The sequence below is a fragment of the Oncorhynchus keta genome, chromosome 28, assembly GCF_023373465.1.
Source record: "Oncorhynchus keta strain PuntledgeMale-10-30-2019 chromosome 28, Oket_V2, whole genome shotgun sequence".
In the NCBI taxonomy this organism is placed as follows: Eukaryota; Metazoa; Chordata; class Actinopteri; order Salmoniformes; family Salmonidae; genus Oncorhynchus; species Oncorhynchus keta.
Window position 1 is genome coordinate 22879515 of NC_068448.1, and position 12018 is coordinate 22891532.

Consider the following 12018-nt stretch of genomic DNA (forward strand, 5'->3'; position numbering starts at 1 on the left):
TACTAGTGTCTTATGGTACTTATGAAGGCATATAGACAGTATCTGAAACACAGGCACATACACTGAGTGTAGAAACACACATGTCTGCAAACCAGTGTCCACTACAGTGTCATATTGCATACACGCTGAACATGTAGGCATTTATACAGAATCAAGCCTATCGGTAAGCACATTACATACAGTATAAGATTGAGTACTGTCCAACCGCACAACATGTCCAACCGCACAACATGTCTAACCACACACCATGTCTAACCACACACCATGGCTAACCGCACAACATGTCGAACCACACACCATGTCTAACCGCACACCATGTCCAACCACACACCATGTCGAACCACACACCATGTCCAACCACACACCATGTCTAACCGCACACCATGTCCAACCACACACCATGTCGAACCACACACCATCTCCAACCACACACCATGTCTAACCACACAACATGTCGAACCACACACCATGTCCAACCACACACCATGTCCAACCACACACCATGTCCAACCGCACAACATGTCTAACCGCACACCATGTCCAACCGCACAACATGTCCAACCGCACAACATGTCTAACCACACACCATGTCTAACCACACACCATGGCTAACCGCACAACATGTCGAACCACACACCATGTCTAACCGCACACCATGTCCAACCACACACCATGTCCAACCACACACCATGTCCAACCACACACCATGTCTAACCGCACACCATGTCCAACCACACACCATGTCGAACCACACACCATCTCCAACCACACACCATGTCTAACCACACAACATGTCGAACCACACACCATGTCCAACCACACACCATGTCCAACCACACACCATGTCCAACCGCACAACATGTCTAACCACACACCATGTCCAACCGCACAACATGTCTAACCACACACCATGTCTAACCACACACCATGTCGAACCACACACCATCTCCAACCACACACCATGTCTAACCGCACACCATGTCCAACCACACACCATGTCGAACCACACACCATCTCCAACCACACACCATGTCTAACCACACAACATGTCGAACCACACACCATGTCCAACCACACACCATGTCCAACCACACACCATGTCTAACCACACACCATGTCTAACCACACACCATGGCTAACCGCACAACATGTCGAACCACACACCATGTCTAACCGCACACCATGTCCAACCACACACCATGTCGAACCACACACCATGTCCAACCACACACCATGTCCAACCACACACCATGTCCAACCGCACAACATGTCTAACCACACACCATGTCCAACCGCACAACATGTCTAACCACACACCATGTCTAACCACACACCATGGCTAACCGCACAACATGTCGAACCACACACCATGTCTAACCGCACACCATGTCCAACCACACACCATGTCGAACCACACACCATGTCCAACCACACACCATGTCTAACCGCACACCATGTCCAACCACACACCATGACGAACCACACACCATCTCCAACCACACACCATGTCTAACCACACAACATGTCGAACCACACACCATGTCCAACCACACACCATGTCACAACCAACCACACACCATGTCTAACCACACACCATGTCCAACCCAACCGAACCACAACATGTCTAACCACACACCATGTCTAACCACACACCATGTCTAACCTAACCATGTCCAACCACAACATGTCTAACCACACACCATGTCTAACCACACAACATGTCTAACCACACAACATGTCTAACCACACACCATGTCTAACCGCACACCATGTCCAACCACACACCATGTCGAACCACACACCATCTCCAACCACACACCATGTCTAACCACACAACATGTCGAACCACACACCATGTCCAACCACACACCATGTCCAACCACACACCATGTCTAACCGCACAACATGTCTAACCACACACCATGTCTAACCACACAACATGTCTAACCACACAACATGTCTAACCACACAACATGTCCAACCGCACAACATGTCGAACCACACACCATGTCCAACCACACACCATGTCCAACCGCACAACATGTCGAACCACACACCATGTCTAACCACACACCATGTCCAACCGCACAACATGTCGAACCACACACCATGTCTAACCACACACCATGTCCAACCACACACCATGTCCAACCGCACAACATGTCCAGCCACACAACATGTCCAACCACACAACATGTCTAACCACACACCATGTCTAACCACACACCATGTCTAACCACACACCATGTCTAACCACACAACATGTCCAACCACACACCATGTCTAACCACACAACATGTCTAACCACACACCATGTCCAACCACACACCATGTCTAACCACACACCATGTCTAATCACACACCATGTCCAACCACACACCATGTCCAACCACACAACATGTCTAATCACACACCATGTCCAACCACACAACATGTCTAATCACACACCATGTCTAACCACACACCATGTCTAACCACACACCATGTCTAACCACACAACATGTCTAACCACACACCATGTCCAACCACACACCATGTCTAACCACACACCATGTCCAACCACACAACATGTCTAACCACACACCATGTCCAACCACACAACATGTCTAACCACACACCATGTCCAACCACACAACATGTCTAATCACACACCATGTCCAACCGCACAACATGTCTAACCACACACCATGTCCAACCGCACAACATGTCTAACCACACACCATGTCCAACCACACAACATGTCTAATCACACACCATGTCCAACCGCACAACATGTCGAACCACACACCATGTCCAACCACACACCATGTCTAACCACACACCATGTCCAACCACACAACATGTCTAATCACACACCATGTCTAACCACACAACATGTCTAACCACACACCATGTCTAACCACACACCATGTCTAACCACACACCATGTCTAACCACACAACATGTCTAACCACACACCATGTCCAACCACACAACATGTCCAACCAAACAACATGTCTAACCACACACCATGTCCAACCGCACAACATGTCCAACCACACAACATGTCCAACCACACAACATGTCTAACCACACACCATGTCTAACCACACACCATGTCTAACCACACACCATGTCTAACCACACAACATGTCCAAACACACACCATGTCCAACCAAACAACATGTCCAACCACACACCATGTCCAACCAAACAACATGTCCAACCACACACCATGTCTAACCACACACCATGTCCAACCACACACCATGTCCAACCGCACAACATGTCGAACCACACACCATGTCTAACCACACACCATGTCCAACCGCACAACATGTCGAACCACACACCATGTCTAACCACACACCATGTCCAACCACACACCATGTCCAACCGCACAACATGTCGAACCACACACCATGTCTAACCGCACAACATGTCGAACCGCACACCATGTCCAACCACACACCATGTCCAACCACACACCATGTCTAACCACACACCATGTCTAACCACACACCATGTCTAACCACACAACATGTCTAACCACACACCATGTCCAACCACACACCATGTCTAACCACACACCATGTCTAATCACACACCATGTCCAACCACACACCATGTCCAACCACACAACATGTCTAATCACACACCATGTCCAACCACACAACATGTCTAATCACACACCATGTCTAACCACACACCATGTCTAACCACACACCATGTCTAACCACACAACATGTCTAACCACACACCATGTCCAACCACACACCATGTCTAACCACACACCATGTCCAACCACACAACATGTCTAACCACACACCATGTCCAACCACACAACATGTCTAACCACACACCATGTCCAACCACACAACATGTCTAATCACACACCATGTCCAACCGCACAACATGTCTAACCACACACCATGTCCAACCACACAACATGTCTAACCACACACCATGTCCAACCACACAACATGTCTAATCACACACCATGTCCAACCGCACAACATGTCGAACCACACACCATGTCCAACCACACACCATGTCTAACCACACACCATGTCCAACCACACAACATGTCTAATCACACACCATGTCTAACCACACAACATGTCTAACCACACACCATGTCTAACCACACACCATGTCTAACCACACACCATGTCTAACCACACAACATGTCTAACCACACACCATGTCCAACCACACAACATGTCCAACCAAACAACATGTCTAACCACACACCATGTCCAACCGCACAACATGTCCAACCACACAACATGTCCAACCACACAACATGTCTAACCACACACCATGTCTAACCACACACCATGTCTAACCACACACCATGTCTAACCACACAACATGTCCAACCACACACCATGTCCAACCAAACAACATGTCCAACCACACACCATGTCCAACCAAACAACATGTCCAACCACACACCATGTCTAACCACACACCATGTCCAACCACACAACATGTCCAACCAAACAACATGTCCAACCACACACCATGTCCAACCAAACAACATGTCCAACCACACACCATGTCCAACCAAACAACATGTCCAACCACACAACATGTCTAACCACACACCATGTCCAACCGCACAACATGTCCAACCACACACCATGTCCAACCAAACAACATGTCCAACCACACACCATGTCCAACCAAACAACATGTCCAACCACACACCATGTCCAACCAAACAACATGTCCAACCACACAACATGTCTAACCACACACCATGTCCAACCACACACCATGTCCAACCACACACCATGTCCAACCACACACCATGTCTAACCACACACCATGTCTAACCACACACCATGTCCAACCACACACCATGTCTAACCACACACCATGTCTAACCACACACCATGTCTAACCACACACCATGTCCAACCACAAACCATGTCTAACCACACACCATGTCCAACCACACACCATGTCTAACCACACACCATGTCTAACCACACACCATGTCTAACCACACACCATGTCCAACCACACACCATGTCCAACCACACACCATGTCTAACCACACACCATGTCCAACCACACACCATGTCCAACCACACACCATGTCTAACCACACACCATGTCTAACCACACACCATGTCCAACCACACACCATGTCCAACCACACACCATGTCTAACCACACACCATGTCTAACCACACACCATGTCCAACCACACACCATGTCCAACCACACACCATGTCCAACCACACACCATGTCTAACCACACACCATGTCTAACCACACACCATGTCCAACCACACACGGTGTCTAACCACACACCATGTCCAACCAAACAACATGTCCAACCACACAACATGTCCAACCACACAACATGTCCAACCACACACCATGTCTAACCACACAACATGTCCAACCACACAACATGTCCAACCACACAACATGTCCAACCACACACCATGTCCAACCACACACCATGTCCAACCAAACAACATGTCCAACCACACAACATGTCCAACCAAACAACATGTCCAACCACACACCATGTCCAACTACACACCATGTCCAACCAAACACCATGTCCAACCACACACCATGTCCAACCACACACCATGTCCAACCAAACAACATGTCCAACCACACAACATGTCCAACCAAACAACATGTTCAACCAAACAACATGTCCAACCACACAACATGTCCAACCAAACACCATGTCCAACCAAACAACATGTCCAACCACACAACATGTCCAACCAAACAACATGTTCAACCAAACAACATGTCCAACCACACAACATGTCTAACCAAACAACATGTCTAACCACACACCATGTCCAACTGCACAACATGTCTAACCACACAACATGTCTAACCACACAACATGTCTAACCACACAACATGTCCAACCAAACAACATGTCTAACCACACACCATGTCCAACCGCACAACATGTCTAACCACACAACATGTCTAACCACACAACATGTCCAACCAAACAACATGTCTAACCACACACCATGTCCAACCGCACAACATGTCTAACCACACAACATGTCTAACCACACAACATGTCTAACCACACAACATGTCCAACCAAACAACATGTTCGAACCACACAACATGTCCAACCAAACAACATGTCCAACCACACACCATGTCTAACCACACAACATGTCTAACCACACAACATGTCCAACCAAACAACATGTCCAACCACACACCATGTCCAACCAAACAACATGTCCAACCACACACCATGTCCAACCACACACCATGTCTAACCACACACCATGTCTAACCACACACCATGTCCAACCACACACCATGTCTAACCACAAACCATGTCTAACCACACACCATGTCTAACCACACACCATGTCTAACCACACACCATGTCCAACCACACACCATGTCTAACCACACACCATGTCCAACCGCACAACATGTCTAACCACACACCATGTCCAACCAAACAACATGTCCAACCACACACCATGTCTAACCACACACCATGTCCAACCACACACCATGTCTAACCACACACCATGTTCAACCAAACAACATGTCCAACCACACAACATGTCCAACCACACAACATGTCCAACCAAACAACATGTCCAACCACACACCATGTCCAACCACACAACATGTCTAACCACACAACATGTCCAACCACACAACATGTCCAACCACACACCATGTCCAACCAAACAACATGTCCAACCACACAACATGTCCAACCAAACAACATGTCCAACCAAACAACATGTCCAACCAAACAACATGTCCAGCCACACAACATGTCCAACCACACAACATGTCCAACCACACACCATGTCTAACCACACAACATGTCCAACCAAACAACATGTCCAACCAAACAACATGTCCAACCAAACACCATGTCCAACCGCACAACATGTCCAACCACACAACATGTCTAACCACACAACATGTCTAACCACACAACATGTCCAACCAAACAACATGTCCAACCACACAACATGTCTAACCACACACCATGTCCAACCACACACCATGTCCAACCACACACCATGTCCAACCAACCACACATCATGTCCAACCACACACCATGTCTAACCACAAACCATGTCTAACCACACACCATGTCTAACCACACACCATGTCTAACCACACACCATGTCTAACCACCACACACCATGTCCAACCACACACCATGTCTACACCACACACCATGTCCAACCACACACCATGTCTAACCACACACCATGTCTAACCACACACCATGTCTAACCACACACCATGTCTAACCACACACCATGTCCAACCACACACCATGTCCAACCACACACCATGTCCAACCACACACCATGTCCAACCAACAACACACACCATGTCCAACCACACACCATGTCTAACCACACACCATGTCTAACCACACACCATGTCAACCACACACCTAACCCACACCATGTCCAACCACACACCATGTCTAACCACACACCATGTCTAACCACACACCATGTCTAACCACACACCATGTCCAACCACACACCATGTCCAACCACACACCATGTCTAACCACACACCATGTCCAACCACACACCATGTCTAACCACACACCATGTCCAACCGCACAACATGTCTAACCACACACCATGTCCAACCAAACAACATGTCCAACCACACACCATGTCCAACCAAACAACATGTCCAACCACACAACATGTCCAACCAAACAACATGTCCAACCACACACCATGTCCAACCACACAACATGTCTAACCACACAACATGTCCAACCACACACCATGTCCAACCAAACAACATGTCCAACCACACAACATGTCCAACCAAACAACATGTCTAACCACACACCATGTCTAACCACACAACATGTCCAACCAAACAACATGTCCAACCACACAACATGTCTAACCACACACCATGTCTAACCACACACCATGTCCAACCAAACAACATGTCCAACCACACAACATGTCTAACCACACACCATGTCCAACCAAACAACATGTCCAACCACACAACATGTCCAACCAAACAACATGTCTAACCACACACCATGTCTAACCACACAACATGTCCAACCAAACAACATGTCCAACCACACAACATGTCTAACCACACACCATGTCCAACCAAACAACATGTCCAACCACACAACATGTCTAACCACACACCATGTCCAACCACACAACATGTCCAACCAAACAACATGTCCAACCAAACAACATGTCTAACCACACACCATGTCCAACCACACAACATGTCTAACCACACACCATGTCCAACCAAACAACATGTCCAACCACACAACATGTCTAACCACACACCATGTCCAACCACACAACATGTCTAACCACACACCATGTCCAACCAAACAACATGTCCAACCACACACCATGTCTAACCACACACCATGTCCAACCGCACAACATGTCTAACCACACACCATGTCCAACCAAACAACATGTCCAACCAAACACCATGTCTAACCAAACAACATGTCCAACCACACAACATGTCTAACCACACACCATGTCCAACCAAACAACATGTCCAACCAAACACCATGTCTAACCACACACCATGTCCAACCAGACAACATGTCCAACCACACAACATGTCTAACCACACACCATGTCCAACCGCACAACATGTCTAACCACACACCATGTCCAACCACACACCATGTTCAACCACACAACATGTCTAACCACACATGTTCAACCACACACCATGTCTAACCACACAACATGTCTCACCAAACACCATGTCTAACCACACACCATGTCTAACCACACACCATGTCCAACCACACACCATGTCTAACCACACAACATGTCCAACACACACCATGTCTAACCACACACCATGTCCAACCACACACCATGTCTAACCACACAACATGTCTAACCACACACCATGTCTAACCACACACCATGTCCAACCACACACCATGTCTAACCACACAACATGTCCAACCAAACAACATGTCTAACCAAACACCATGTCTAACCACACAACATGTCTAACCACACACCATGTCTAACCACACACCATGTCTAACCACACAACATGTCCAACCAAACAACATGTCTAACCACACATGTTCAACCGCACAACATGTCTAACCACACACCATGTCCAACCACACAACATATACACCAGTCATGTTCCATGATATGCTCTAAGCTCATCTTCATCTAACTCTCATCATCTATGAAAATAAATGTCATCTGAGCCTAATCATTATTAATCACAAGTACAGGGATAACAATAACATCAATCATTAACTTCATCACAACAATTTCCTTTAGTAAAATAACATTTAAGGCCCATCAATCACCCACTAATGGCTACATGCACAGTAACTCAGTCATTCTTAAAAGCCTCTCATCCTACAGTACTCTGTCATCACAGACTGATTTGAAATGGATGATTGACCAGAGAGTGGATGGTGTACACACACACACACACACACACACACACACACACACACACACACACACACACACACACACACACACACACACACACACACACACACACACACACACACACACACACACACACACACACACACACACACACACACACACACACACACACACACGCGCGCGGGCGCGCGCAGCCCTAGCCACTTTCTGAGGCGAGTCTGCAGATGAACCCTCACTCCTACTGATGAACCAACTAGTATATTATGACCAAGATTTCTCATTCCTGTGTGTTCTGCCCCAAAACATTCCATTGGCTTATATGGTAGGAGGGCTGAGAGTCACTGGACTAAATCAATCAACAAGCACCAGTCCATAGTCCTTTGCATGCATAAACATGTATTTTATGCTTGAAGCCACAGTAGTAAAATCTAATGATGAGGACTAATTGGAGAGAAAAAAGCAAGTCAAATGGGTAGAGTAAGAAGCAGGACTGCACTCCATCAATTGTGTTAGAGGTCCCTTTAAAAATTCTCAAGAGCTGTAATCTGACCTGTAGTTAGAGAGCTTTAGCACTCACACCAAATCCATTACACCATATCCTCTTTCACATTTTAGTAGATGCTCTTACCCAGAGCGACTTAAGAAGAGATTCTGGGGTTAAGTGCTTTGCACAAGGGCACATTGACAGTTTTTTTCACCTAGTCAACTCTGGGATTTGAACCAGCAACCTTTTGGTTACTGGCCAAACCCTCTTAACCACTAGGCTACCTGCCACACTAGAGGAGAGAACTCTATGCTCAAACAAGCACACACACACACACACACACACGCAAATGCACACACATACACACACACACACATACACACATACACCCACACAGACTGCTGTGCATAGACAGTGGGGTGTGATGCCCAGACAGTGAGCCCACTGCAGCAGGAGTGTGGAACACTGCATTAGCATTCCTCATTTAGCCACTGTGAGGCGGTTTCTGTGGCAACCTGCTGCTGAGTAACTAAGCGACAGGAACATGTCTCTGTGTATATGTTTTTTTCCTTCCTGCGGCATTGGCTTATTGATGAATGGGAGGGCAACAAAAGCACACAATGGAAAAAATATGATACATGTAATTATCCATCACTATGTTATAATAATGGTCATAGATATTTTATTTTTCCAGAGGGGACACTGCAGTAATGAACTTCCTAAGTGGGGAGCCACCACAGCAGGGACCCTTTGACATTTACACTACTGCCGTATCTTGGCAGTCAGTTGAAGGCAGAAGCTCTCTTGGAGAATGAATGTCATGCTTGGGTTCCCTATAAGTCAATATAAAAAGAGGTCAAGTAATTGTTAGTGTTACAAGAAAAACAATACAATCAAAGGCCAGTAAATTACTGCTATTACTGATGATGTGTGGTGGTTAGAAAATAGCAAATGGACGTTTATCCCACACACCCTCCTTGTGTCTCTCCACAGCGCTCATACTGTCACCAGCCAACACTGACACTGTTAAATTACAAACCCCAACAGTGATACCTTTCATTATCTCTCCATAGGTGGCTAAGGGCAAGGTGATGATGAGGGCTGTAGAGGTACATCAGCCAGCCTATACCCTAGTGGTAGGAGGGGGAAGGTGTGGGTGAGAGGGAGGGGGTTAGGTAAAGTCATAGCCCTGCAGCATGTCTAGGCACCAGGGTTATGCTCTCTGAGAGAGGGAGGAGAGAGGGAGAGGGGGAGAGAGACGGTGGCGGGGGCAGGAGGAGAGGACTAGCTGACATCTCTTTGTTCAGACACACTGCTGCAGTGTGCTGCAGTGCAGATGATGTCATTGCCACCTGATGCCTGCTGCTCTGAATGTGATGAACGTATACTGCAGAGGGAGGGGGAGGAATGGAAGAGGGGAAGGGAGGGAGGAGGAAGGGGAGGGAGGAGGGGAGGAGACAGAAGAGGGATGGAGGAGGGGAGGGAGGAGGGGAGGGTAGGAAGGGGAGGGGAAAGAGGAGGGGAAAGAGGAGGGGAGGGAGGAGGGGAGGGAGGAGGGAGGGACAAGGTGAGGGAGGGAGGGAGGAGGAGTGAGGGTGGAAGGATAGAGGGGACCATGCAGCCAGTGAAAACAGAAGTACAACAACACTCTGACATCACCAACACCCTCCTTGTGCTTTGTTCCTCCCTCTCTTGACAGTGTGTGATAGCACACGTCTATACTGTCACTCCCACAGTTAGGCAACTAGGCAGCAGCGGCACAGAGCTCTGACTGACAGGGAGCCTGACACATCATATGAACAGTAACTCACTAATCACTTGCCCCAGAAAACATATAGAGGCATGTTTTAGCTGACAAACAGGAGTTGCTCAAACTGGGTTTTTGTGTTTGAGTGAGCGATGGTTTTGTCTAAAAGACCAACTGAAATGCAGAAGGCAGCTCTTGTGTTCTACATAACATTCTATGACCTCCAGATCTTGTCTGTTACTTCCTTCACACCCGCTGATAATCCGAGCCCTCTAGTCAAGAGTGAGTGAGGAGCATGGGAACTCTATAATAACACCACTGCCTGAGTCCTCTAGTCTAGAGTGAGTGAGGAGCATGGG

General features: G+C 47.4%; 1 protein-coding gene across 1 annotated transcript in view; it reads right to left on the minus strand.

The window, feature by feature from the left end:
* LOC118360558 (calmodulin-binding transcription activator 1-like) overlaps window positions 1-12018 on the minus strand; it is a 674662-nt gene that overhangs the window by 37834 nt on the left and 624810 nt on the right.